Here is a 24,704-nt window from a genome sequence, read left to right on the forward strand (position 1 = left end):
ATCCCAGGAGCCAGCGCTGGGATCTCAGTGACTCAGTGGGACTCGCTTGTTTCTATGACCATCAAAACACAACAAAGAAAGAGACACACCATTTGTCACGTTTTGCTGTGGCGCTCCTGGCCCACCAGCTACACGGACGTTTCCTCCGGTCGTCCGTTTAGAAACACCATGCTTAGCACAGGTGTCTCTAAGCTCTTGTGGCTTAGAACAGCAACGAACAGAAAGCTAAGGATCTCCCAACTCTACCCTAGAGGAGCTTCAAAGACAAAGGGAAAGCAATGAGGAATGGGAAAATGCCCAAGGAATCAGAAAATATCGCAAGGTCAACCCACCTGGTATAAATCAGTGTGCACGGTTCCAGAGGGTCGCATGGAAACCTCACGCTCAGGTGTAATTTGCCCATCCCGAAGTATTTTTCCTAGTAGTGCCAAATGCCATAATGCTTTCTGTCAGTGATTTGAAATTATTCTGTAAGCTACATATCGGGTACACTATTGTTAATGAAATGCACACAAGATGATGAACAACTTCCTTTTCCTGCTGGAGCCCCAGCTGCAACCAGTGCCTGGATCCTTCGTGCTGTAAATCAGCCCTTTGTACTCCAGGAGGATTCAATGAGCTGCAGGTGTGGGCTTGTGGAAGGCCGCCTGGGATTAGGTAGCAGCATTTGATATGAGATCCCAAACAGCACCAGCAATCTACACGCCACATGCGGCCACGGGCTTTGGAGAAAGCAAAGGAAAAACGCTGATGAAATGTGGCACGGGACCATGGAATGCAATGTCAAACTTTCACATCTGCAGGAGAAAAGAGAGAGTTCCTAATTTTACAGTGATGATGTCATGGAGAATTCATGACAGTGGAAATGATGGGCCAAGGTTTGCAAACTGAACCACTTAGGTGGTTGCTAACTGAAGGTTGAGATTTTCAAGGGACAGGGCAGGTTCAAATGGGACGCTGATTTGCCTTCCCTGGCCTGAGGCACCCTTGGTGTGGGGGTGTGTGTGTGTGCGTGCACACGCATGCATATGTGTGTACACACACATTTGCACAGAAGCTATAGATAAAGATGGAGACAGGAAAAGAAGTTGTATTTGAGAGGTTATGCTTTGCACAGGCATATAAAGCTGATACTCTGCATGCCAAATGTGTCCTTAAAAATATACCGTCTCTGTGTTATTCAGCGTAAAACATTGCTAACTGTCCCTAACAACAGTATGTTTTTCAAAGACAAATTTCAGACACTCTAAAAATTCACCAGCCAAGAAAAACTATCTTGCTTGTTCACTTTCTCCTCAATGTTAACCACTGAGAAGAACTTCTTTTTTAAACATTTTTTTTTTCTTTCTCGAGGCTGAAGAGACATGAACACAAGCCTGGTTTTGTTATTAGCATACTGATATAATATATATTGGGGAAAACATAGCTTTAATTTTTTAAGAGTCTGTTTTTCATTTGCTTATCTTGATAGTTTAACTTAATCATTATTTTCAACCATATATGATTTAGATATTATGTCATTAATTCATGTACAGTCCATCTGAGTAATGATTGTGGTTTTCTACTTTACAAATTCATCTACTTCACCAAGAAACCAAGAGAGTCAAATTCCATGCAACATCTGGTTTCCATTGAATGTAATTGCCATTTGCAGAGTTATAATCATGTGTTATTGTAAGGACCACGGTGTCAATCACTTCCCTAATGGGGAAAATTCAATGCCTAAATACCTGCGAGAACAAGAAGCTGACTTCAACAGGTGCATTCAGACGCTGGGTTTTAAGTAGAATTCTAGCCTACCCATTTAAATAAATCATTTTAAGGAGAAACAATATTCTTTCCATCCCCTGTAGCAAGGGAAAGCATAATACCCAGGGCCTCAATCTCCCCTGCTCAGTTCCAGTACTATATCACGTTTAATCTTTTAAAAAATGTACGAATGTGCCCGTATCACACTGATCCTTTATGTTGCATACACTCGTGGGAACCCCTGAAGGCCAGGCAGGGTTTTTGCAGACTTTCTGGGGAAGAGGCCATCTTCTGATCCTTCCTGCTTGCCATGAAGTCAGTCATCTCCTTCATAATGAAAATAGGCCAAACTTGATGTAAAGATTAAACAGCTCAAAACGACCAAGGTCATTATAGTCCTTTCCAGCCCATGGGGTTTTGAGGAGGATAATCACATAGGAGTTTGAAAAAAAAAAGAATCATGAAACACTCTGTTTGAATGTTCACTTTGTAAGCACTTTATGGCCAAAGGGAACCACATTTCCCTGACCTCAATCCCTGTTGTATTTACAAGCCAAAACCTGTTTGAACTAGTCAATGTTTGACCATTCATTCAGAAAACCTTTCCTAAGGCAAAAATAATATTCTAGGAATTGCACTGGACATTGAGGATGCAGAGATGCTGAAAACAGAATCTAGAGTGAGAGAGTGCCCATAATTACAGCATGATACATGCAGTACAAATAAGCCCAGGTGTTTTAGCAGCAGAGAAGGGCCATTTCATCCAGACTGGTTAAAGAGGATGGGTGAATCCAAGAAGGCCTCCTGGAGAAGGTGACTGCTGAGCTGAGTTTTAATGATGAATAGGAGTAGAAGGCTTCCTATATATTAGTCTAAAAGACTTGTCATGAAATATTTATGGGAGTAAACATTTTGAATCATTAGAAATACTATGGACTTCCCTAGTTTTACCAATAGTCATATGTGGATGTGAGAGCTGGACCATGAAGAAGGCAGCGTGCCAAAGAATTGATGCTTTTGAACTGTGGTGTTGGAGCAGACTCCTGAGAGTCCCTTGAACTGCAAGGAGATCAAAACCAGTCAATCCTAAAGGAAATCAATCCCGAATATTCATTGGAAGGACTGACACTGAAGCTGAAGCTCCAATACTTTGGCCACCTAAGGCAAAGAGCCGATGCTGAGAAAGATTGAAGGCAGAAGAAGGGGACCACATAGGATGAGATGGTTGGATGGCATCACTGACTCAATGGACATAAGTTTGAGCAAGCTCCAGGAGATGAAGGACAGGGAAAACTGGCATGCTGAAGTTCATGGGGTCGCAAAGAGTAGGACACAACTGAGCAAATGAACAATAGCAACTAGGACTCCCCTGGTGGTCCAGTTGCCACAGAGCAACTAAGCTTGAGTGCTACAACTACTGAGTCCACACACCACAGCTAGAGAGTCCCAGCGAAATAGCCCACAGGCCACAACTAAGAACCAACACAGCCAAACAAATATATATATATATTTTTAAAGAAATACTGCAAAAGAGTAACTTAGGATTCCTTTCAGTTCATTCATTCACATATTTATACAAAGGCCCTATATACCATTCCATTTATTGAACTTATTCTTCTCCTCTAGGAGGGTCGTAGGAAGTATGACTGAAGGAGTAATTCCCCAGAAGCAACTTTTATTATCTTTGGCATTATCATTACCATAACTCCATCTTACATTTGAGGAATGTACACTCTGAAGTCCACAAAATATATTTTCTGGTCTTAATAAAGTAGACAGGGCAAGTGGCTAGATTAGCCCTTTTGCAATTCACAGATCCTAAACAGTCACAGTGAAGAAAGGCCTAGAATTCAAGTCTGTGACCTCCATCCTAAGACGGACTGGCCTAAAATGTGCAGCCTCTGATCTTGATGAGGAGGGAGGAAGGGAGCCCTTAGCACCTGGTCCATAGCTGCTGCTCACCGTAATTGAGAGAATGAACACATTACGGGTTGAGAGAGTAGTGCTGACATATATACGCTACCATGTGTAAAACAGAGAGCTAGCTGGAAGCTGCTGCATAGACAGGGAGCTCAGCGGTGCTCTGTGATGACCCAGAGGGGTGGGATGGGGTGAGGTGGGAGGGAGGCTCAAGCGGAGGGTACGTATGTATACATATAGCTGATTCACTTTTTTTTTTTTTTTCACTTTATTTTTTACAGCAGAAACTAACACAACATTGCAAAGCAATTATACGCCAATTAACGAAAAACGCAACAAATTACACATAAATATTTATAAAAAAAAGAATGAATATATTTTTCAGCTCTTAATTAGAAACGCATATGGAAAAGACTTTCCTCCAGAAAATTTAAGGCAGAGTTAACATTTAGCACTGCTTCTACTGGGCTTGATCATGCATTTTGTGATCATATTGGCAGCACTTTTATTCTTACAATTTTCCTTCTTTTCAAGCAAGTGGTTAAGTGCATCCTTGAGCACTTCCTGACTCACAGCTGGAGGGATAACACAGACATGGTTGAAAGTCTGGCTGGATGGGGCCGGGTGGACTGAACGAGTGGGAAATAAACATGTGGATAATTAAAAAGTAGCAATGTCAAAAAAAATAAAATAACCTCCACAACAGGAAGGAAAGTGCTAGAGAGACAGCTGTAGGTAAGGAGCCCTGGATCAGGACCCAGGGGGTCCCAACTCACCGGTTGTTCCTTTAGCCTCTATGAACCCCCAGTTTTATCATCCACTCCACAGGAACTGCAGCCTCTGCACCACCTACTTCATTGCTTATTGAGCGAATCAAGAGAAATATCTAGAACAATGTTGTGCAAATTACAAAGCAAGGAGCAAATGCAGGAAAGTTATCATCCCTGACAAATTGAGAGGTGCTTCCCTTTCCACCCAAGGCTGCCAGAGATCCATTTATAGTAATAACATCTGTCAGCTTGAGGCCCCATTGAAGATCATAAGACCCACGGAGGCAGGAGTCTGGTTTCTGGGTTCTCTGAAGTGCAGATGAGGCTGTTTCTCAGAAAACTCCTGTTGCGTTTTAGTTTTTACCTGCTTTTTTTTTTTTTTTTTTTTTTTAAGAGATAATGACTGAAATCTAAGGCACTTTAAGGCTCCTTCCAAACAGAACCTACAGTTTCCAGAATGCCCGGGCACTGGCTACAACTCATACAAACACATACTGGCACAGGGAAAGTGCCTTTCAGACTCAGATTCCCCCAACACTGCATCCCCAGCCCCGCAGAAGGTAATGCACGCATCATCCTGTGTGAACGGCTTCTCAACCTCAGGACAAGCGACTGGAGACCGCTTTGCTGGAATCTGGTTCAAGGAACCAGTCAGTAATTTCTGGAAGAATCCATGTTCTCACTCAAATATACATGATGGTTTTGAGAATGCATAATGACACAAATGAGTCATTTTGTGCCCTAGAGTGCACTTTGTCCCAGGAAATTCCTCACTCACAGAGTATAAAAGAGGGCAAAGTGACATTAGTGATGTTAGCAGCACCCACAGAAAAGAACTTTCCCTAGCTGCCGGGACACCTAGCATCAGCCCCAGGTTATGCCAATTATCAGCTGAAGACTCTTAGGTAAGTTTCTTGGCTTCTCTTGGCCTCAGTTTACAGCTCTATACAATGGGGGCAATGTTCTTTTAGTTACTAAGTCATGTCTGACTCTTTTGCAACCCATGGACTGTAGCCCACCAGGCGCCTCTGCCCACGGGATTTCCCAGACAAGGTTACTAAAGTGGGTTACCATTTCCTTCCCCAGGGGATCTTCCCAACCCAGGGATAGAACCCAAATCTCCTGTATTAGTAGGCAGATTCTTTACCACCGAGCCACCAGGGAAGCCCAATGTGGGCAACAATTCTTGCTATTCTGCTTAATGGGATTGTTGTTAACGATTAAATACATAAATTATTTGAAAACCCTAAGTGCTATGCTCCTGTGGTCAGCAGGTCAGGTAATGTGTATATACTACTTTGCCCTGTAACTGAATAATCATTACTGATTACACGCCGCTCCATCCTGCAGAATAAGAGCCACCATTAATGCACACTTGTCATAGTGCCACGTGCTTGCATAGTCCTAAGCCTGTCGCAGGTCATACTCATTTAATTCTCACAACCAACCCAACACAGGCACCATCACCATCCCATGTGACTCAGGATTAGACTGCCAAAGTGGAAGGTAACACAGCTCACAAGATGTCCTGCCAGGATCTGGACCCAGGAACTCCTACTCCAGAGCCTGTGTCCTTGACCACTAAGCTATCCTGCTTATTATACATGCAGGAATATACTTATACATATATGAATTTGTAATCTATTTTGAAACAACCAAACTTACAGAAAAGTTGCAAAAACAGTAAAAAAGAAACCTATTTTTCACTTAGATTCCCCAGTGTTAACACTTTAGCACATTTGCTTTATAATTCTCTCTCTCCTCTCTCTCTCTCTACACACACACACATTTGGATATTTCTGAACCCTTAGAGAGTAAGTTGCTGATATGCAGCCCCTCTATGTCTAAATAGCTCTGTACATTTCCTTTAAACAAGAACATTCTCTTAAAAACCACAGTATACTTACTAAAAACCAGAAATTAGCATAGATATACGACCATCTGGGGCTTCCCAGGTGGCGCTAGTGGTAAAGAAAAAGGCAAAGCAGGAGACTTAAGACATGGAGGTTCAATCCCTGGGTCTGGAATATCTCCCGGAAGAAGAAAAGGCAGCCCACTCCAACATTCTTGCCTGGAGAAACCCATGGACAGAGGAGCCTGACAGGCTACAGTCCATGGGGTCACAGAAAGTCGGACACATCAGAAGCAACTTAGCATGCACACATACTATTATCTAATCTATGGGTTATATTTACATTTGGCTAATTCTCTCAGTGGATAATCCCCTGGAGCAGGAAATGGCAACTCACTCCAGTATTCTTGCCTGGGAGATCCCATGGACAGAGGAGCCTGGCCGGCTCCAGCCCGTGGAGTTGTAAGAGTCAGACATGACTAAGCATGAACACAAGCATGAATTATCTCAGTAATTTCCTTTATAGCAACAGTTTTGTGGTTGTTTTTTGTTTTCTTCCCAGATGCCATCCAGGATCACATGTGCCATGATCTCACCATTTTTTAAGACAACTGTGTTAGATGTTCTCCTCTGATTAGACTCAGGTTACACAATTCTGGCCAGCACACCACAGAAGTGATGAAGTGTCCTTCTCGGAGCATCATATCAGGAAGCATATGATATCTATTTGTCCCACTGCTGGTGATGTGAAAACACACATATTTTCAAACCATACTGCTTGTTTATCATGTAAGACGCCTCCCCAGCTGCCCAGGAAGCTCCCTAAGGGCTGGGCGGAGTCCAGTTGGTGCCTGCAGCCTCCACCATGCCTCACAAGAGAATTGAGTCTGTGTTTAGTACACTGTTGGGCTTCCCTTGTAACTCAGCGGGTAAAGAACTCGCCTGCAATGTGGGAGACCTGGGTTCGATCCCTGGGTTGGGACGATCCCTGGAAAAGGGAAAGGTTATCCACTCCAGTATTCTGGTCTGGAGAATTTCATGGACCATATAGTCCATGGGGCCTCAAAGAGTCAGACACGACTGATCGATTTTCACTTCAATAGTACACTCTTTGCAGTGTTTTCTCCAGCCTCTCCTGGTGATGCTTCACTCCCTATAATGACAGCATCAAGGACACATCCTCCTGTTTCTCCCTTCATTCTTTCTATAGGTAGGAAAGCTACTCAATTATTGGAGCACCTTTTCCAGATCAGACCCTCAATCTGATGCTAGGGAATGTGGACGTAAACGAAATACAGCCTGATCGTCGTCGGGAAGGTGGTAGTGCACACAGACAGCAAACAGGCAACGCAACATTCACTCCTTCCCCTTCCCCAGTGTCAACCCACCTCTTCTCTCCCACCTTGTTCCTCGTCAACCAGGATCCTGTTTTCTGCATCACAAACCACTCAGAGTCCAGTGTCAGAGGCTTCTAGGAAGTTCATGTGTTTCCTTCTTGATCGTACATTTTTGTTATTGCTAGCGGCTTCCCAGAGGCAGAACCTCAACAAAAGGAACAACAGCCGTGGCAGGAAGTCCAGGAGGGAGCAAGGTTTCTGGGCAACAGTGTCATTCTGGAGCCCCTAAACCACACCCCACCGTGTGTGTCCCTGCCCGTCCACCTTGTAAGTGGGACCCTATGAAGTCCAGGACATCACTCACCCCACAGGAGGAAAAAGCCCCAAAGCAGACACCATCTGTGGACCTTTCAAAGAGCAGTTTAACCAGGCAGAAAAACAGGAAGTGTGATTTTTTTTTTTATGTGGGCCATTTTTAATGTCTTTATTGAATTCGTTACATTGTTGCTTCTGTTGTTTTATGGTTTTTTTGGCCACTAAGAATGAGGAATGCTAGCTCCCGGACCAGGGATTGAAACTGCACCCCCTGAATTGGAAGGCCAAGTCTTAACCACTGGAAAGTAAAAGTGTTAGTTGCTCAGTCATATCCAACTCTTTGTGACCCCATGGATTGTAGCCCGCCAGGCTCCTCTGGTCCATGGAATTCTACAGGCAAGAATACTGGAGTGGGTAGCCATTCCTTCGCCAGGGGATTTTCCTGACCCAGGGATTGAACCCGGGTCTCCCACACTGCAGGCAGATTCTCTACCATCTGAAGACTTCCAGGGAAACCCCAAGGAAGTGTGACTGACACCATCTTGAGGCCATCAAAAGAGTTTTGATTTGTCCTTTTGACCTAATTAGAGAACACAAAATCAAACCACCTTTTCAATTACAGCAAGGCTGGCTCTGTAAGGTGCCAAGCTCGAGGTGATCCAGAGAGAAAAATGCAAGGTAAAGGTGCCCCCACCTTCCTGGAGTTTATGGTCATACCCTGCCCTCCCAGCCAGAAATGCCAGGGGCGTTCTGTGAGCTTGTCAGCATGTCAACACCGGTGGATAGATCCTAATGGCCTTTGACAAGTGCACGTGTTACTGTCCACTTAGAAGAGGTGATTAAAGATAAACAGCAACACAAACTACTGCTTTCAAAGAAAGTGGTCTCACTCTCTAGGGACAGGGGTGGAGAGGCTACGCTGGGCTCCCAGTGGCAGTGCAGGCAGATGGGAAGCCTGCCAAGGAGGGTTAAGGACTTCAGATCTGGAGTACAAGGGCCTAGACGGCAATGGTCCCTCTCACACGTGCAAACTGGGGCCTCAGATGAATTACTTAACTGAGCTTGCCAACCCACCTTACCTGTGAAATCTTAAGGGAACCTATCTTGTTATGAGGACTAAAGGAGATAATTCCTTGAATGTTGTGTAGTTCCACTGCCAAGCAAACAGTAAGTCTTCAAGAATTTATTAAGATTTCCTGGTCTTTTTTGAACTGCAGGCTAAGTATAATGTGCCTCCTCCCATCTCTAGTTGGGAATGGGAGTGTGGGCAGTTTGTAGACAAAAGGGCTTCATGGGGCAATCTTCTGAGAAACTCATACTACTGCTATTTGTAGTTGTTTTTACCAAAGCCTAAGAAAATTTGACATTTTTACAGCAAAAATGGGGTCAAACCTCTCTGACTCCAAGATCCCAAAGGAATCATATATAAGAACACCCTTTACAAGGTACTACAAATTTCCATAAAATAAAAATATTAGGATTCTACTGGAATGTGTGGTCCTTTCATCATTAAAAGGGGCTTCCCAGGTGTCTCAGCGGTAAAGAATTCACCTGCCAATTCAGGAGATGCAGGAAACCCAGGTTGGATCCCTGGGTCAGGAAGATCCCTGGAGAAGGAAATGGCTACCCTCTTCAGAATTCTTGCCCGGAAATTCCAAGGACAGAAGAGCCTGGTGGGTTACATACAGTCCATGGGGTTGCAAAGAGTCAAACGCGACTGAGCGCATATGCACTCATCATTAAAAGTGAATCCTCTTATTCATGTCTTAGAAATTTACGTGAGTTTGTCACTTTTTTTCCCCTCAATTGGAGCATTAGGCACTTTTTTAAAAGTTTATACTTTGCTTCCTTTTCACGTGTTTCTAGGTAAGTTTCAATCATTAGAGTACTTTTTGGTTTTTGAGTGTTCTTGACATGTTTTAACTTCTGTCTAAATGTTTACTCTCTGATTTTCCATATTCTTTTTTTTTCCATGTTCTTTTTTTGCCCTTCAGCTCTTTAGTTTTATTTTTTACATTGTTGTTTCTCTAATCTCTTAATATTTACCTCTTTTGTCTTGTTTTGCCAAAATTTTTTAACTTCCATAGTTTTACCTTTATTTAAACCTCTTTTATCTCTTATCTTTGTATAATAATGCTATTTTTAAATATTCCAACATTTCATTTCTTATCATTCCACATTTAAAGCCTTTCCTCCCCCTATTCACTTGATTCTTTAAGGTTTTCATTTCCAAGATTTTTGTTTGTTATACTTTGTCTTGTGGTTTTATCTTCTTTAAGCATTTTTATGTGATCATTGGGGTACATCAGGCAGAAATATTCCCCTTGTTGGAGGGGGTCATGGTCATGGAGTGACACATTCAGGGAGTCATTCAATAACTTTGCTCTGTCTGCTCCTCTATAGCTATCCCCTTGGAGTCCCTTAATTGGACTCCCATCCATTTTTAAATCAGTCCCAAAAAGTCATCATGTAAGTCATGTGTGAAATCCTCAAGTTTAAATTCCTTTCTCAAAACAATAGTGACTGCACATATGCATGCATCATACACAGTTCATTCCTCTTAAATTAGAGAAGGTCATGGCCTAGCCTGCGGTCATCCTGAGCCAGCCCTGGGAATCTGAGCAAGCCAGGTGTGCAGTGAGCTACCCGTCAGGCAGGAGGGGTGGGAAGCAAGTGGTTTCAAAAGTGTTTTGTCCTCGTCACCAGACCAAGGGCCCCAATCGGAGGGCTCTGGTATCTGTGCAGAGTCTTGGCACAACCTCAACCCCAGAGGAGAATACACTGGCCTGGAGGAAGGCCATGTTGGCTGAGATAAGAGTTTATAAGCTTGTCTCCATCTCAAAAATAAAAGCTTCAATTCCAGTATGGAATGAGTTTGGGTAGGACAGGCTACGCCTCAGTCTGTCACTGCGTGGAGCATCTAAATGATGGATCTCAGTAACCAATGCAACTGAAATATTCATTTTCTTCTAAACAATGCTTTAAGCCCTTCAGTGACTGCTCACAGTTCCTATTTCACATGACCCCATCTGTAAGCAAAGAGGAAAGGACTCAAACAGTCAATAAATAGACACGAGGATTCAAAGTAAGTGGTGAACCCAGAACTGGAGCCCAGGTTTCTGCCCCTTCCTAATATCCTTCCTCCTGCATCAGTTCACCTCTTCATGTCATCCGCAGCAAGAACCCCCACACCAATGTGAAGGGTGTGTCTATAGGTGCCGTGTTATCTCAGGGGCCACAGCCCACCTGCTGACTGGGTCCTGAAACTATTTTCTATCTTGAGAGATCGGGGGGTACACTGACTTAAATCCACTCTCAAGGGCAAACAAACAATGGCAGATTCCTGCAGGAGAGCAAAAGTGACAAGGGCAATGGAGAATAAGGTGACTGAACACAAGGGTGACAAGGAGCTATCCCGAGAAGAATATGGAAGCCAAACAATGGCCCTCCACCTTCCCAAAACCCCCACCATGTTCTGCCCCATCAGATTCTGCCTCTAGTTAATCACGGTGAGCCACAGCTTTTATATTTTGGTATTAAAAAGTTGCCATGGAGGTTCTAATTTTCCAAACTGGGTCTTTAAACAATATATCTGTGTCCAGTACTGGGACAAAACAGCCTTAGGGCGCCAGGTCAGTGAACATGCATAACATTGATTGAAACATTTTGTGGAACAAACAAATTAACTTCCTGAATGAAAAAATATGACCTTGCCTATTACAGAAGAGTAAATCCCAAACGTGAAATTTATCTCTAATAGCCTATCAGGAAAAATATCTGAACCCAATACCCCTTTGCCTATTGAATAACACTAATCCCGGGCAATCACTCTTTGGTAACCTTGCCTGTCTCTAGTTTGACTCGAGCTTGTTAAAATGAACCCATTTTTCTTCCATGAGAGATGTAATCAGTAGTAAGGAAACTAGAACTCTGGTGATCCTGCTAATCAATCTGCGTTCCACAAATGAAAACACTCCCCCATTGGTAATTAGTTTTCGATGATGAAGTAATTAAATATTCCACCCTGAATTCCCTCTGCTCTGCATCTGGTGCTTCATAAAGGTTGCATTCTCCAAGCCCCTGTGTGTGCAACCTTGTTTTATTTATGGCTGGGCCTTTACAAGCTTTCTGAAACTTTGTCTAAACCACACAAAGGCAAGGGGAAACCCGACAATTAAGTGTCGAACTTGATTATTACAGGCAGCTGAGCCAGGCAAAGCAGGGGCTCCTGATCCACACTTGGCTTGGAGTTATCAAGAAAACAGGATGACACCGTTCAGGAGAGTTTTAGGAGTTCAAGACAGAAAAATGGAAGCCAAATGTTTTCTTGTTTAATCTTGATGAGACGCTTTGGGGAAATGAGAAACGACCTGAGTCTTCCAAACAGATATCTTTCTTGGTTTGATCCTATTGCAATGGTCTTCTCCTGACATGTTTCAACCACTGAAACACAGCATTCAGTGGAGCAATGGAAAATGCCAATGCCATATTGATTCAAAAATGCACTTAGCTGCCTGATGAAGGTGTAGTAAGACATGTTACGAAAATCCATTTCCTAAAATTAAGTACTGTAAAAATACATATCTGAAGGTTTTGTTAGAAAATCTTTTGTCTTTCTTCTCATAGGTATGGTCAACCAGTTATTATAAGGAGGCATGAATGGGTCCAGAAAGAGCAGTGCCTCCCTGGCAATCCTCAAGGCCAGAGGTACTGGTTACATGAAATTCCTGGTCCTGTCTCAAATCCAGTCCCCTCCCATTTACCTCTGGAAAACTGCTATTAGCAAGAGGTAATCATATGCATTTTTAAGGTCCCCCTCATGGTTCAAACACTTCAAGTTTTATCATTTTAAAATAGCAACCACAATTTCCTGCTGCTGAAGAATTCTTAGCTCAGCAGGGTGGGAAGAAGGATGAACAGCCCCAATGGATGTGCTCTTTCAGAAAGTCAGGAAGAATTTAAGTAATGTGCCTTGTCCCAGGGGAAACTCTAACTAATCAGGCATAGAATAGAACCAAATGAGAATAGGAAATGATCAGCACATCTCCATAAAGAACAAGACAGCGTTTAAAGTCAGTAGCAAGATTTAGTGGAAACAATCCTAGGCGAGATAGTAGAAGCCCTGGATTTTAATCCTGAATCTAGCACCAAACGTCATATATCCTGGATGTCATATAATAACCAAATGTCATATAACCTGACCTCTCCAAAGGGACTGGGTTTATGTACCCTCAAGTCCACCAGCAAGTAAGATGTGAGAGCTTCATGAAATTTTCTTAGGGTCAGTGAGATAAAGGATGCACATACACAGTAAAGACTAATACAAACATTTGTCTATTTTTTTTCCTATCTTATCAAATGTAATTGTCAGGAAACCCACTGTCTACCAGGCACTAACTGCTCACTAACTGTTATCCAGCCAGTGAGCCTGTGTCAATAGAAGGAGACTGGATAAACCTTAAGAGCTGATTTGGGGTGCTCTGGTGTGCCATGTGAAGTTAAGCATGGCTGCTAAATCACATGAGAAAACAAGCCTGGAGACAGATCACCATGTCTCTCATTTGTGGGTATGCATTTAACTTAGGGCTCTCCAGGTGGCTCAGTGGTTAAAAAAAAAAACTGCCCGCCAACATAGGAGATGCAGGTTCGATACCTGGGTTGGGAAGATTCCCAGAGAAGGAAATGGCAACCCACTCCAGTGTTCTTGCTTGGTAAATCCCATGGACAGAGGAGCCTGGCAGGCAATAGTCTATGGGGTTGCAAAAGAGTCAGACATGACTTAACAACTAAACAACAACATAACAACATTTAACTTCTGAAAATGAGGCCAGCATCTCTGGAATCAAGGTTCAGAAATTGGCACTTAACCTATTCTTCCATTTGCAAAGGAAAGTGGAGATCTAAAGAACTGAAATTTTTTAAGCAATTCATGATGAAATTCTATTGTACAACTTTCAAATTCTCTGAAAATCTTCAAAGTCTTGGATCCCATCAAACTGCCTTGAAATCTTTGCTTTGCTTTGCAAGCATTTACAAAGACAGCAGTAGAAACCTTGCTTCTGTCACCAGATGGAATCACTATCCCTAACAGATTTTAGGCCTGTAAATGCAAATGCTCCCATACCCCTAAAAAGAAAACAAGGGAAGTGCTATCCTGAATTCAAAGCAGGAAGGCATCTTGAACTCACAGGTGAAAAATGCACTCATGATAGTAGCAACATTACTTGTGGCAGTGGAGAAATAGCCTCCATTTACTGAATGAATGCCTACTTGTTACTAGGTGCTGGGCCAAGCATAAGTATATTATAAATTATCTTATTCAACCTCTACAGCTCTGTGAGGTAGGAACAATTATTCACCTTTTACAGATAAGGCACCCAAACCTGCACAGTCAGGTAGCTTGCCTAAACTGACAGATCTAACAAGTGGCAACACCTGGGTTTGAACTTGAACCAGTCTGACTCCAAAGCCAAGACTCTGAACTGTGATACTCATCTACCTTCATACAAACCCATAAAAGTCTGTGCTGCAAAATCTGCAGGTTGGTTATCAGCAGGATTTGTGATCATATGTCTGCACTATAAAAATCATCCATCTGCAAGGGAACATTTCTTCTTGTTCGCCTTGGCTACACAGAAGCACAGAGGATGTCTAGGCTCCAAGAAAACAATTAGCTTCACAAACATGTGTTATGTTTTGTCACCTTCTCACTTGTGTTGATGCTTGGAGCTGAGGTCCCCTGCTTGGCAAGCGTCCTGGGAATTGGGCTTCCCCTCATGGGTGGTGTCATTGTTCAGGCTGCTCTAATGAAAATACCCATAGACCTGGCAGTTTAAACAATGCATAGCTATTTCTCACAGTTTTGCAGACTGGGAAGGCCAAGATCAATGTGTTGGCAGACCCACTCTCTGGTAAAATTCCACCTCCTGATTTACAGACGGCCATCTCCTCCTGGTGTCCTCACACAACAGAGAGCAGAGAAACAGAAAGCCTGCTCTCCATCTTCTTATACAGGCACTAACACCATTCATGAGGGCTCTATCTTCATGACCTACCTCCCTCCCTAAGATAATTAGGGAGGTGATTACCCCACCTCCTAACAGCATCACTTTGGGGGATAGAATTCCAAAATATGAAAGGGAGGGGACACAGTCAGTCCATAGCAGGTGACACTGTTGCACTTTGCCTGGAGTGGTGCATTTTTGATGGAAATAAAAATCATGTCCAGTGCGGACTTCTGCTGTGGTCCAGTGGCTAAGACTCTGCAATTCCAATGGCAGTGGCAGAGGTGGTCCTAAGTTCAATTCCTGGTCAGTGAACTACATCCCCTTATGCCTCAAGTAAGAGTTGCCATGCTGCAATGAAAAGTGAAGATCCCACTTGCTGCAACTAAGACCCAGCAGAGCCAAATAAATAAGTAAAAATAAATACTAAAATCATGGCCAGTGAGTGGGTGCGCCTGGGCTTCCCTCACCTGCTGGAGGTGATAACAACCATCTCTGCTACACAGAGAGAATCTCCATCATCAGCACAGCCCCTCTCTCCTATACATCAGCCACTTGATATATGACCAGCACCCACTCTCTTGGGGCTTCCCTGGTGGCTCAGTGGTAAAAAATCTGCCTGCCAATGCAGGAGACATAGGTTCAGTCTCTGAGTCAGGAAGATTCCCTGGAGAAGGAAATGGCAATCACTCCAATATTCTTGCCTAGGAAATCCGTAGACAGAGAAGCCCGGTGGGCTACAGTCCACGGGGTCACAAGAGTTGGACACGGCCTAGCAACTAAGCCACCGTCACCACCCACTCTCTTAGCTTCCAACAACACAGGGATACATTGGGCATCACATAATGACAAATGACCCCGCAGACATTCTGTGTAAAGTACACACTATGATCCCTGCTTTGGTGTGACTACACTGGTAGGACTCTAGCAGCACCTCCCTCTGATCTTCCTACCAAATCATTTCAACTAACCTAAACAGTGCCTCAGTCACACTGTATCAGCAGTGAAATTCTTTGTTTTATGTACATGTGTAAAATTAGCTTTCTGTCTATTTAGTCTGTTCTACTGTATCACAAGGGTTTCCCTGGTGGCTCAGATGGCAAAGAATCTGCCTGCAATGCAGGAGACCCAGGTTCGACCCCGGGGTCAGGAAGATCCCCTGGAAATGAAGGTAATGGCAACCCACTCCAGTATTTTTGCCTGGAGAATTCCGTGGACAGAGGAGCCTGGAGGGCTATAATCAATGGGGTCACAAAGAGTTAGACACGACTGAGTGACTAACACACAACGTATCACAACTTTGTCTGCTAACATAAAACACTGATGAATGATGATAATGATCTGGTACTAAGAATTCCTAAATAGAACATGACAGATAGAAATTACCATAGTCTGATTCCTGGTGTAATTTCATAATAAATTATTGTATTTACTTGTAGATTTTAAAAATAATAGTTATTTCTTAAATCAGATAATATCAAATATAAATTCATGAAACCAATTCATTAATATTATTCAATTTACCAATTCATTATATACATTTGTGCCTTCTGGATATGAGTTTTTCAAGATTTTTCTAATATACGAGTGAGTCCTATGTGTATTTTGAAATCATTTTGGAATTTTAGTTGTTAAATAAAATAAATTAATATTAAAATATTTCTACTTTGCTATCATATGCTTAATTTTCAGTGTTTTTATGCAACTTAATTTAATAATACAGACAGTTCTCTGAAACTATAAAATACTACAATTCCCTAAAATACTTCATCTATAAATAGATAATCATATTACCATAAAGGTCCACTCTTTGATTTAAGCTAGGAAATTAAAAGATTCATACATGATAAGCAGAGTAGTCTAAATATGTCACCAATTTGGCAATACATTGAGGAATATCTCAAATTAGATTTGTCTATCCCCTCAAATTCTTCTCTCCCTCAGCTTAAATGTCTTCTTTGCTTGAAAAGTATATTAAATGGAGTAATGATGTCAACAAAAAAATATGACGGACATTTCTCCAAAACACCTCTCTTACAAAGAAAAAGATTTAAACATGCTCGTGTAGCCATAAATTCAAAATAAAGGATCGAAATTCTTTCATGAACTCGGTCACAGAACTATCAGTTCAGTTTAAGAATTTAGTTACAAGGTCAGTTAATAGGTAGAGGTAAAATGCCTCACATAATTGTATTAACAGAAGCGGCCATTCTGCCAGTCTAAGAGAAGATTATCAGATCTATGTTCAGGGTAAAAATGCCAAGAAATAATAAAGGTTCCTCTTTTGAACAATACTATTAGTAGATATTCAACAGCATGTCAAGTAACCTAGACATTCATCTAAGTCATTTAATTTAAAAATATTTCCACTTTAGGTTCATGAATCTACAGATGTGAGTAACTATACTCAGTTAATGACACTTATTATTGTCTGAGGAAGAAGCAGTTGGAAAATAACACTTTTTCTACAAAAAAAGTACCAAAATGAATTATCAGAGGCAAAAAAAAAAAACCACATTTTTACAGTGATAAAGTCAACACTGTGTAATTTACAACAAGAGTGAAATTAAAGAAATACACTGTCAGTCTGTGATCTGCAGCAGTGTTACCACAAGATAGAACAATAGAGCAACAGGCTTCACATCAACATCATGGGAATCAGATAATGGTTTATCCACACAAAGATTTCCTATATAAACATCTGAATTTCATATTAAATCATTTATCAAGATAGTGATCCTAATAAAACCCAAACACTGAAGTTTCTATGAAGAAATTGGATGAGAATACAACTCTGTCATTTTAAATAAAGTTATCTTGGCTCTCTAAAGAAAGAATTTTAAAGAGATTATGATCTAATCAAAACAGACCTGGAAATTCTGGTGGTAGAGGAATAAGCTCCCTATCACAGATTTGCATTAAGATAATTATTAGCTTCAGAACTTCCCTCATAGCTCAGATGGTAAAGCATCTGCCTGCAATACGGGAGACCTGGGTTTGATCCCTGGGTTGGGAAGAGCCTCTGGAGAAGGAAATGGCAACCCAGTCCAGTACTCTAGACTGGAAAATCCCATGGACGGAGGAGCCCGGTAGGCTACAGTTCATGGGGTCGCAAAGAGTCGGACACGACTGAGCGACTTCACTTCACTTCAACCTAAAATTGCAAGGTTCCCATGAAAATACGCTTATTGCTGTTGTTCAGTCACTAAATTGTGTCCAACTATTTACAACTCCATGAACTGAAACATGCCAGGCTTCCCTGTCCTTCACTATCCACTAGAGTTTGCTCAAATTCGTGTCCATTGCATCAGTGATGCCATTCAACCATCTCATTCTCTGTCACCCCCTTCTCCTCTTCCCCTCACTCTTTTCCAGCACCAAGGTATTTTCCAATGCTGTCTCTTTGCATCAGGTTGTCAAAGTATTGGAGCTTCAGCTTCAGCATCAGTCCTTCCTATGAATATTCAGGGATGATTTCCTTTAGGATTGACTGGTTTGATCTCCTTGATGTCCAAGAGACTCTCAAGAGTCTTCTTTAGCACCACAGTTCAAAAGCATCAATTGCTTGGTGCTCAGCCTTCTTTTTGGTCCAGTTCTCACATCCATACACGACTACTGGAAAAACCATAGCTTTGACTATATGGACCTTTGTCGTCAAAGTGATGTCTCCATGACTGTGCTGGAACACACAGCAAATCTCCATCTGAGTTTTTTAGGGTGCCTACTGTCTCAGTCTATCTCAGAAGGGGCAAATGTGGAAGCAGTGACAGATTTTATTTTTCTGGGCTCCCAAATCACTGCAGACAATGACCTCAGCCAGAAATTTAAAAGTGCTTGCTTCTTGGAAGGAAACCTATGACAAAGCTAGGCACCATATTAAAAGCAGAGACGTCATTTTGCCAACAATGGTCCATATAGTCAAAACTATGGGTTTTCCGATAGTCATGTACGGATGGGAGAGCTGGACCATAAAGAAGGCTGAGCACAGAAGAATAGATAGTTTCAAATTGTGGTACTGGATACAACTTTTGAGAGTACCTTGGACTGTAAAGGAGATCAACCCTAAACATTCATTGGAAGAACTGTTCCTGAAGCTGAAACTCCAATACTTTGGCCACCTGATTGGAACAGCTGAGTCACTGGGAACGACACTGATGCTGGGAAAGAAAGATTGAAGGCAAAAGGAGAAGAGGGTGGCAGAAGATGAGATGGTTAGATAGCATCACCAACTCAAAGGACATGGATTTGAGCAAACTCCAGGAGATAGTGGAGGACAGAGGAGCCTGGCATGCTGCAGTCCATGGGGTAGCAGAGTCAGACACAATTTAGCAACTGAACAACAACTGCCTCAGTCACTCACACCCATAATGTGTTCTTTTCCTTATAACACAATGTTTAATTGGTTAACTCATCTACTCCAACTTTGTAACTAGGTTGAGTCAAGGACTGCTTCTAAACTTTCTATGAATCCTTAGTGCCTCTAGAAAATGCCTTATAGGTGCTCATCAAATGATCAGCTATTTAATTATTTACAGACATCAAATACTTTCCATAAATACTGAGCATCCTAGACCCACAGACAGCTAAGCTGCAACATCCAACCAGGATCACTTACCCCAACCTCTTGTTCTAGAACTGAGAACTTGGTGGGTCACACGACCAGAGGCAAATAAGGACCAGAGAGTCATAACTCTGAGACCAAGCTAGGTCTGACTGATCCCACACAAAGCTCATACTGCTCTCTCTTAGTTTTTTAAAGTTCTTTTCAGGACTGCCTGACAATCCAGTGGTTAAGACTCTGAGCTTCCACTGCAGGAGGCATGAGTTAGATTCCTGGTCAGGGAACTAAGATCTTGAAGGCTGCACAGTGTGGTTAAAAAAATGAAGTTCATAGCAAACATGCTTACTTCGCAACCAAAAGAGGCTTCACAATTTCAACCCGCCTTTTCCTTAACAATCTTGACGTCAACTCTAAAATGATTCTTTAAAAATGCACTGCCCAGCTTTTAATGGAGATGTCCTCATAATTAATAAACAGTTATACAGGTGTTTTAAAAAAAGATCTTAAATTTGGCATCTCTTCTCAGGCTCTGTTCAGTTCATCAGGCTTTCCTAAATCCCTACTATGTGACAGTGTGAGGCGCGGATACCTGTGCTAAATGCTAACATAAAGTCTGAACTTGAATGAACACTCACTAAATTTAGAAAGAGAGAAAATATGCATTCCAACCTTGGCTTCACCACATATTAGCTGTGTGATCTTGAGCAAGTTAGTTTGCCTGACTGTGCCTCATTTGTAAAATACAAATGAACAGCTATGGACACAGAGCGGGGAGAGGGGGATGAACTGAGAGAGCAGCACTGACATATATACACTACCTCATGTAAAAGAGCTGGCAGGAAACTGATGTACAAGGAGCTCGGCTTGGTGCTCTTAGATAGCTTAGATGGGGTTGGGGGAGTGGGGAGGGGAGAGAGACTCAAGAGGCAGGGGATATATGTATACATATGGCTGACTCACAGTACTGTACAGCAGAAATTAACACAACATTATAAAGCAATTATTCCAGTTTAAAAAATCACCAAACTGTGAAATTAAAAAAAAAAAAAACCATTGAGAAAAAAACAAACTGATTGGAAAAAAAAAAAAAATCCTGACCTTGTATGGTTGTTAGGAGAGTTAAATAAGACAATGCTTATTATACACAAGTGCTTGTAAAAGCTCAGAAAATATTGTTCCTCCCTCTTTCTCCCAAGCTGTTAAACTTTCAGTTCCTGGATCATGAATGAACAAAGGCAAAGATCCCAAGCACCTGCTGCAGGAACTGATCTGCTAAAAACCATATCCCAAGGCTTCTTTGTCTTCTCTGTCACAGCACAAGCCTGGAAGGGCTTAAAACTTTAGCCAGAAAAGTCATAGGCTAGACGCCTTGAGGAACACCAGAGTGTCACGGCTGTTTATGATTGCATGTCACCTGGTGATTAGAAATCCTAGGAAAGGGGTGAACTGGGATCCAGCGGTACCCCCCAGAGAACTCACAGGATGGATGCGGCAGAGAAGAAAGCAATACCATACAGGATCCAACCTGGAGAGAGTAACCCCCTTTATTCTCTAGCACAAGGACTTTCTAATATGACGGACAGATTAATATTATTAACTTTGGCAAATCCACAGCCCTCCAATCCCTGGAGGGTAGAGAGGGGACTTGTTGATTTGGAACGTCTCCAAAAATCATTTCACGTGAGAAATATTTCCCTTGAATGTCCCTACAGAGGAAGTATGCTAAATTAGACACCGTGGTGCAGAGGGATCACGTAACTGCGTCCACGCTTTTGTTAGTAGAAAGGTTAGCAGGCCTTGTCTTGAGACATGGGCTTGTGCGGGATGCCAGAGTGAGTGGTCATGAAATTTCACCGTGGAGAGAAGATGCCTTGAGTAGGAAGGTCAAAAGGTCGTGACAGACCACACCAACCTAGATGAAGAGCAAGACTTCAGTGGCCAAGAACTGCACCCACAAGACTTGTGAGGAGGGATGTAGGGAGACCAGCTATACGTCTTTAAAAGAAGCTTCGAGAGAAGTGAGGAGGAGTTCTGAGGTCTGTGGGATAAGATGTCAGGGTTCTCTCAGAAACCATACATGGGGACCAGAGGGCGGTCCCCAACCTCACCCCCCCCACCACCACCAACCACCACTGCCCCTGACCCTTCGAGAAAGCGCAGGCCTTCAGCACAGCCAACCAAGGTCAGAATAAGCCCTCTGGCCTGTGCGGGAGCAGCTCCCCATCTTCGACAAGCCCTGAAGGGCCAGAGACGTCAGGGAATCTCGGAAGTGAGAGAGGGAAAGCATCCAAGGGCTTGCCTTAGTTATCCTCCTGGCTGTTGCGCTGTTCCGTCCAGCCCTCCTCAGGGCGTTTGATCTACCTGCCGGCTAGGAGTCCCCAGGAAGGACTCGACTTTCCCCGAAGACTCACACTGTCTCAGGAAGCATTTTCTGATTCCTGGCCTATTTTCTTCTCCCCTGACTTTCAGCACTACAGGTCCGGTTTGGTGAGGCCAGATGTTTGGTTGAAGACTTGGGTCTGAACCATGAAAGAGAAAGTCCGGGAGAGCTCTTTGGTGGGGGAGTCGGGGGGCGATACGCATTTCAAGCAGCTACCAACACAAAGAGACCTGGAGAAAGGCAAAACCAGGCAGGAAAGGCGTAGGGGAATCCCCTTCCCCCCACCCCCAGGGAGCCCCCCATCCCCACCCCCGAGCCCCTGCCCCCTCCAGAGGTAGGGCTTGTGTCACCTGTTGGAGGAGCTGGCGCCCAGGCGCTGCAGGAAATTTTAGGTCTTTGGAAGACCCTGGCTGGCTGTCAGTATCCCCACCCTCTCTCCTAATCCCTGTCTTCCCTTTGTAATCCCACCTCCCGGAAAGAAAAAATCTTCACCGGTAAAAGTCAAACCTTTTAGGGAGTCATAGAGGCCGATATGGTCACCCAATTCTCGACAGAAGCACGGGCTACAGACTGTGGGGTGAGGAGATGATGGCTCTCTGGTTCATCATGACGGAGTAACAGCAGAGCACTGAGCACCTAAGAGACCTTAACAAACCCATATCTGGTTGGATGGAAGTGAAGCAGGGGCCACAGGACATATAGGCAGGAGGAAAATGCTTCATCAATCAGGTTGTAGAAAGCCAACAGCCAAAATGTATGACTGAGGCCTTCGAAAATCCTCTTCATTAACTTCACCTTTCGCTTGTACCAAATGGCCTGCCTGAACTCAAAAGTGCTTTTGGTCATCATTTTGAGAACAATACCAACATGAAATTGCCTACCTACTGGACACCTGGCTGACGCACAGCCCAAAATGAACCCATGACCTTAAGAAGGGACAGTATCAGCCCAGGAAACAATCTATTCTGCCACTTACTATGTAACCTTGGGAAAGCTGCTTAATGTCTCTGAGTCTCAGTTTCTCCATCTGTAAAATGGGGATAACTGTACTTACCTTACAGAGTCATTACAATATTCAGTGCTTAGGTCAGTGGTTCAGTAAGTGCTAAATAAATGTTAGCTCCTTCATTGCCCCCTCTCTCTGTTCCCAAATCTGGATCTCTTCTGGTGCTTCCTATGCTTAGGAATGCTACCACCATCCACTCAGGCACCAAGCCAGAAAATCCAGTGTTACCCCTGCCTCCTCCTGCTCACTCTCCTTCACACACCTCCAGCCCTAGTTCTCAATCTTCCAAAGTCTACCTTATTCATATCTCTTGCTATATTTCTTTTTTTTTTTTTACAGTTAAGCATTTATTAATGAAATAATGTAATATCTGGGTTTTCTCTTTTTTTTTATTATTAGTTGGAGGCTAATTACTTCACAACATTTCAGTGGGTTTTGTCGTACACTGATATGAATCAGCCATAGAATTACACGTATTCCCCATCCCGATCCCCCCTCCCACCTCCCTCTTCTTGCTATATTTCATCACTGACTTTTAGTTCAGATCCCAAGTTTCTTTTGCTGGATTATATAATACTAACCTCTAAATTCTGGCCTGTCTCCCTTCTACCCACCTTCCAGGGTGCTTTGAGAGTAACCTTTCTTCAGTCAGTCAGTGAGTTCAGTCGCTCAGTCATGTCTGACTCTTTGCAACCCCATGGACTGCAACACATCAGGCCTCCCTGTCCATCATCAACTCCCGGAGTTTACTCAAACTCATATCCATCGAGTCGGTGACGCCATCCAACCATCTCATCTTCTGTCATCCCCTTCCTGATCTCTTCCTGCCCTCAATCTTTCCCAGCATCAGGGTCTTTTCAAATGAGTCAGTTCTTCACATCAGGTGGCCAAAGTATTGGAGTTTCAGCTTCAGCATCAGTCCTTCCAATGAACACCCAGGACTGATTCCTTTAGGATGGACTGGTTGGATCTCCTTGCAGTCCAAGAGACTCTCAAGAGTCTTCTCCAACACCACAGTTCAGAAGCATCAATTCTTCAGTGCTCAGCTTTCTTTACAGTCCAACTCTCATATCCATACCTGACTAATGGAAAAACCATAGGAGAAATATTATATGACATCACTTTTATGCGGAATCTAAAAAGAAATGATACAAATGAACTTATTTACAAAACAGACTCATAAACTTAGAGAACAAACATGGTTACCGGGGGAAGGATGGGGGAAGGGATATTTAGGGAGTTTGGGATCAACATGTACATACTGCTATATTTAAAATGGATAACCAACAAGGACCTACTGTATATCACTGGGAACTCTGCTTAATATTATGTGGCAGCCTGGACGGGAGGGACGTTTGGAGGGGGGATGGATACATGAATATGTATGACTGAGTCCCTTTGCTGTCCACCTGAAATTATCACAACCTTATTAATAAGCTATACTCCAATACAAAATTAAAAGTTTTTTTAAAAAGTAAATCGTAAGTCAAAAAAGAGAGTCACCTTTCTAAAATAAAGATCTGATTATGTGATTCTCCTCTTAAACCCAATCAGCAGTTTCCACTCACCATAATTCCTATTTGCTTTCAAAACTCAGTTAGCCGATTTTCACTGCCCCCAGGCTAATTTAGACACTTTCTTCCTGCTAACACGGTGCATTATGGCACGAAGGACTACTGTTCTCTGCCTCCCCCAACCCCATCCCCGTCAGGCTGTAAGCTCCTTAAGATCAGCACCATGTCTTTCACTTTGACTCTCTAAATCTGAAAACAGCACTTGGCACATCATAGGTGCTCAAAGATGTTTGTCA

This window comes from Muntiacus reevesi, chromosome 3, assembly GCF_963930625.1.
Source record: "Muntiacus reevesi chromosome 3, mMunRee1.1, whole genome shotgun sequence".
Classification (NCBI taxonomy): domain Eukaryota; kingdom Metazoa; phylum Chordata; class Mammalia; order Artiodactyla; family Cervidae; genus Muntiacus; species Muntiacus reevesi.